We start from the raw sequence: 5,884 nt of genomic DNA, 5'->3' as shown, positions 1-5,884 counted from the left end.
TATTCAACTAGTTCTTGTAGTCTTTGTTGTTTGACATGTTGCAGCTAAGATGTGAAGAGCAATGAACCATTTTCTGCAGCAGTGGAAATTGTGAATTTTGAATTAATGACAGCATAATCCTACACCGTGATAAGCAGCAAGCAAACCTTCCAATCCAGCTCATCCTGCAGTATGTGTATTTGACAGCAAAATCATTATACCGTGACCTTGAACCATTGGCTGCAACAATGGGAAACTGGATGAACACCAATCTATGTTGTTTGCTGAGAATTGGATACTTGGTGCAGCAGATGACCAATTGAGAGAAAACAGAATTCATTCTGCACGTCAATTGTGCAAAGCCAATAGCAAAGGGAAGAGTCTTAATTTTTGTTGTGAAGCTTTACGGTAATACTGTTGACTGTATACTGAATATGGTGTGCACTCTTTGTGTAGTTTATCCTGGGAAAGCAAAAGGAATTTTCCTGCATAAAGAGCACAAGGCAGAGAAGAAATCTTTCGTTACAAGCAATCAATATCTCCATATCCTCAAGAAAACTCAAGGAACAAAAGGATGTCTAGTCATAGGATTACTGAATTTGAGAAGCAACATACTCTTAGGAACATAATGAAAAAGATTGGGAAGTTAGAAGAGAGTTTGGCTCAAGATAAGTTTAATAGGGAGGTACAAACCTCAATCATTCAAAATGAACTTAGAGTCATACAAAAAGAACAAAAGAATCAAAGAAATCAAGAGCTTTTAAGAGAACTCATTCAAAAGGGTAAAGCATTTATTCAACATATAAGTGATTTTTCTTTTCAGGAAAGAGAATTTAGAGATAAACTCATGAAGTTCTTGAATGAGGGAAGTAAAAGAGACATTGAGCGAGAACATAGGAAACTACATGAAAGAATAGAAAGACAAGAGAGAAGTAGAGAGAGAAAAATAGAAGAAGAAAGAAGAAGAGAAAGAGAGAAGAAGAGAGAACAAGAGATAAAAGAAGAGGAAGAAAGAGTGAGAAGAGAAGATGAAGCTAGAAAGAGAAGAGAAGAAGAGAGGGAGAGAGAAAGACAAGAGAAAGAAAAGAGAGAAAGGGAAGAAGATGAAAAAAAAGAAATGGAAGAAAAGGAAAAAGAGAAATTAAGGGCAACATCTCCTCCTACAATAGATCTTAGTCTATTAAGGGGAGGTTTCTTATCCTTTCACTTTTCTCCATTTATTTTTGAAATTCCAAAATCCCACTTTTCTTTCCAAGAATTTTCCATGCCATCTTTAAAAATGCTTAAACTTTCAACACATGGCAATTCACAAATTGGGTTATGGTTACTTTTATGGGTACCACTAACTCAAGATACAAATAAAATTTCAAATGAAGAAAGGTTTCTTTATGGTATTAAACTTAAAAAATTTTAAAATTAAGAAACCTTCTTCTAAACATGTTCTTTTATAAATTTTGGGTCATAGAAAACTAATTAGAAATATGTTTGATGCTTATTGCATATTAATATTTGACCTAGGTGGAAGATCTATGAAGCCGACAAAAATAAGTCCTCAAGCAAGCCATCAGATTTGAGGACAAATCCTTTCCAAGGGGGAGGGGATGATGACTTGGGTCCAAGCCCATCATAGACCCACAGGGAGAAGGGTTAAACCTGTCCAAATGAAGACCAAAATTGCTGGAAGCACCCCCATATTTTACTATCCACACCGTAGCCATATTTGACACTTTAAGCACATGTGTTACGTGCTTTCCTTCTAGAAACACATGGTCAACACTTGCTAGCTATACGTGGCAGCTGATCCGTAAATATAGGATTGCACATGGCCTTGGGTGTAGTATAAAATCATGGCCTTCTTTGGTGTAAATAACTTTTGATGAATATATGAGATTGCTTTTGCTGATGCATTTTCCAGCACACGGCACTCTGTCAAAAGTCCATTTCTCTTGAGCTTTCCATCCTCCATCTAGCTTCCTTCCAGTAGAAGGCTTTCTGAGTTAGCTTCCACCGCACCGCAAGCTCATTACATCTCTGATTCTCTGCATATCTTCAGTTCCGCTGCTACGAAACCACAAACAACATCTTCCGCTGCATAAAATCCATATCAATAGCTGGAGCGACGTCATCACACTACCTTCCACCACCCATCAGTAGGTGTACCTTCCGGATATCCTTCAATGGACACCTATATCTTCTAACATCCCCCAGGAGATGCTATCCCAGTAGCATTCATCAGTAAATGCTAATCTTTCTAATCTTCATTGGCATCCATCAGTAGATGTTGTAGAAGCATCCATCAGTAGATGTTATCAACACTGTCATCAGAAGCAATGCATAACCCAAACAAAAAGAAAAATAAAATAAAAATATATAAAAAAAATCAAATAAAATAAAATAAAAGAAAAATCAAATCAAATCAAATTAAATAAAAATAAAAATAAAATAAAATAAAATAAAATAAAATCAAAACGAAATTGAAGATAAAAAATTCAGAAACTGGGTTGCCTCCCAGCAAGTGCTCTTTTAACGTCATTAGCTTGACCCGGTAAAGCCCAAACACCCCTCAGTAGGTGTTGATTTTTAACGTTGGCGTTCTTCCTTCCTTCATGACACCAACAATCTTCTTGTCACCAATTCTAAGGATCCTAAATCTCAAGAGCTCTGCTTGCTTTAATAGTCTTGACAACCCATAACCTAATTTTGAATTTCATTGATGTGCCAGGTTAGGGTTCGTCACTTTTCACATCAGGGGTGCGATTGCCGCCAGGCAGTTTGGAGGATTTTGGGAAACTGTCGGGCGGCATACTTAAACCGCCGGGCGGTGGCGTGTTGGTGAACCAATTCTCCTTCCTTATCTGCCTCCTGATGATCTTGTGCTCCTAGTACCAAAAATTTTATCGTGCATACAATAAAGAACACTGCACTAGAGCAAAAAATTAGCCCAAAAAAATAAAAAATAAAAATAGTAAAAGATAATTTTTTTTTATTTTAATTTTCGTTTTTTTTTTAGAAAAGATAAAGGGAAAAAATAAATAAAGAAAGAAAAAAAATGAAAATAAAAAGATAAAAAGAAAAATAAATAGAAAGATAGAAAGGTAGAAAGATGGAAAGATAAGAAGAAGGATGAGGGAAAGAATGTGAAGAAGAATAAAGAGAAGAATATGGAAAGATATTATTTTATTTTATTTTCTTTTTTTTTTAAAAAAAGGAAAAATAAAAATAAAAATAAAATAAAATAAATAAAATTAAAAATAAAAAAAAAAACAAAACAAAATAAAATTAAATCAAATCCAATCAAATAAAATCAAAACAAATCAAATCCAATCAAATAAAATAAAATAAAATAAAATCAAATCAAATAAAACAAAATAAGATAAAATCAAATCAAATCAAATAAGACAAATAAAATAAAAAAGAAAGTCTGATCGATCAAGAATCGTACACATAGAATAGTTCTACCATGAGTCCCCGGCAGCGGCGCCAAAAACTTGTTGACAAATTGACAAGCGTACCAAATCGTACAAGTAATATAAAATGGTAAGTCCAAGTATCGTTTTCCCAAGAGACTCACGACACTAAATTGTTGTGCTTTTGCTTAACCAATCAAGACTATAAAAATAATATTTTTGGATTTTTATAAGGTTCAGAAAAATAAACACGAATGCAATTTGATCAATTGAGGTCAAACACAAAAGTGGATGAATGGATGTTGTTGGGGGTTACAATTTCATCTATTCCACTCTCTCTTACATACTACCCTTGAATATTAGTTTGATTGATTGTTATGCGACTTTCTTAGCCTCCCCTTAACCCGACCCCTCGGCGAAAAGGGCCTAATATTAACTACTGGCTTGCTTTCCTTAGCCTCCCCTAGTAATTAATACCGCATTATAAACAGAAGTTAGCGCAATTGATCGTCCTACCCCTATCCCTAGGTGGTATTGCAAAATCAAGAGATTACTCACTAGTTCATGTCATTACTATACGTCCCCATATCAATAAAGACAAACATCAATACACCGAATGAGTTAAACGATGAAGGCCTTAAGCACAGATGATAACCCAACAATTAACAATCAAAACATATGGAAACCATATAAATAATAAAGACATTCAATAAGAGAGAGTATCAAAGGATTACTATCTTTCCCCAGCAACAAATAAGATTAGTTCCCCATCGTCATGGAGAAACTAGGTGAAGAATGGAATGAAAGAGATAGAAACCCTAAAAAGAAGAAAAGGAGAGTTGTCACCATCACCAAATCTAGCCCCAAAGGGGTGAAAAGTGTGTTTCTGTGCCTAAGCCATCAAAAGATACAAACCCTAAGACGGTCTGGCCTTTAAATAGGGCATAAAAATTACATAAAGCAAGTCCAAGCCCAAACAGATAATAAAAAATTAACATAAAACAGGTCCAAGCCCATCTGACAACCGCCTGGCGCCTAGTTTCACCGTCGGGTGGTTTCCCTCAAGCCGCAGAACCGCCCGGTGCCACGGTCAACTGCCCGGCGCTGGTCAACTGCGCTCTGGTCAACTTTTCTGCATTCTGGTCAACTGGTTGACTGGTTGACTTAAAACCCTAAAAGCAATCTTTCTTTTAAGTCTTATGAAATCAATTTACATGAAAGATAAGGGCTAAGAGTCCTTTGGGAGAACGATACTTGGTCTTACCGTTTATATTACTTGATAACGATCTCGTACACTTGCCAAGGGCTTAACACTAGTGACTTTTAACGCTGTGGACTTTTTCTCTTCAATCTCTTCCTCATCTTTTAGTCTTCCAAGTTCTAGCTCATGTTCTCTTAATTTTCCAAACAATGTAGCCATGTTCATGCTAGTCAGGTCCTTGGACTTAGAGATTGTTGTGACTTTGGGTTGCCAGCTTCTGTTCAGGCTTTTAAGTATTTTGATATTGATCTCTTCTTTGTCGAAGACTTTTCCAAGAGCCATGAGATGGTTGACTATATGAGTGAACCTTTTTTGGACGTCATAAATTGTTTCACCAGTTTCCATTCTGAAAAGTTCATACTCTTGGATCAAAGAATTATTTTTGGCTCTCTTGACTTCATCAATGCCTTCATGAGTAACTTCCAAGACATCCCACATTTCCTTGGCAGTTTTGCATTGAGATATCCTTAAAAATTCATCAACTGTTAGTGTAGAGGCAATGATAATTCTAGCTTTGACATCATACTGTGCTTTTCTATATTCATCTTGAGACCACTGATGAGTCGTTATTTCTTAAACTATATTTAGTTTATTGCACTTAAATAAACCTGGGAATTGTGTTTAATTGTCTGTTATTTTCCCCGTTCTCCAAATTCTGCTTAATTTGGTCGAAAATTCGTAATTGTGCTAATTTGGATTTTCTAAGCTGATTAAGCACATTTATGGTTGTAGGAAAGTTGTGGAAACATCATATGGAGCATTGGGATATGGCATGACACATTCAAAGGCTCAACATTTAGTCAATTAGATTCTAATTAAACTTGTAATTTCGTTTTCTAGAAGTCCTTAATTAGAATTAGGTGTTTTGGACCCTTTTAGTGGCAATTTTGTAAAAAACCCTTATGTAGGACATGTGCCTTTTAGGTTAGGGTTTTAAAATTGATTATGGACCCCATTTGGAAGGCAACTCTTAGTATTTGGAGAGTCTTGGCCGACCACACACTCTTAGGCACCTTTACACACTTCATTTTTTCATGTTTTAAACTTTTCTCTATTAGGGTTTCATGTATGAACACTCTCATGGAGAGCTTGACTTGGGTGTCTCGGTTTTGGCCATTTCAATGAGCAAGATGCAGATTTTATTCTTCTCTTAACTTACTCTTGGTTGTCTTAGCTTATTGGTGGTGAAAAACCATTCATTTCCACTTCCATTTGCTTGTTCTTGATGCTTGGAGTT

The 5,884-nt window shown here is 35.7% G+C and overlaps 1 pseudogene; it reads left to right on the top strand.

The window, feature by feature from the left end:
• Positions 1–553: 553 nt before the first annotated feature.
• The window catches only part of LOC106754405, a 29,143-nt pseudogene continuing 23,812 nt past the window's right edge, over positions 554–5,884 (top strand).

This window comes from Vigna radiata, unplaced genomic scaffold (assembly GCF_000741045.1).
Source record: "Vigna radiata var. radiata cultivar VC1973A unplaced genomic scaffold, Vradiata_ver6 scaffold_108, whole genome shotgun sequence".
NCBI lineage: Eukaryota > Viridiplantae > Streptophyta > Magnoliopsida > Fabales > Fabaceae > Vigna > Vigna radiata.
This window is presented reverse-complemented; position numbering and strand designations above follow the sequence as displayed.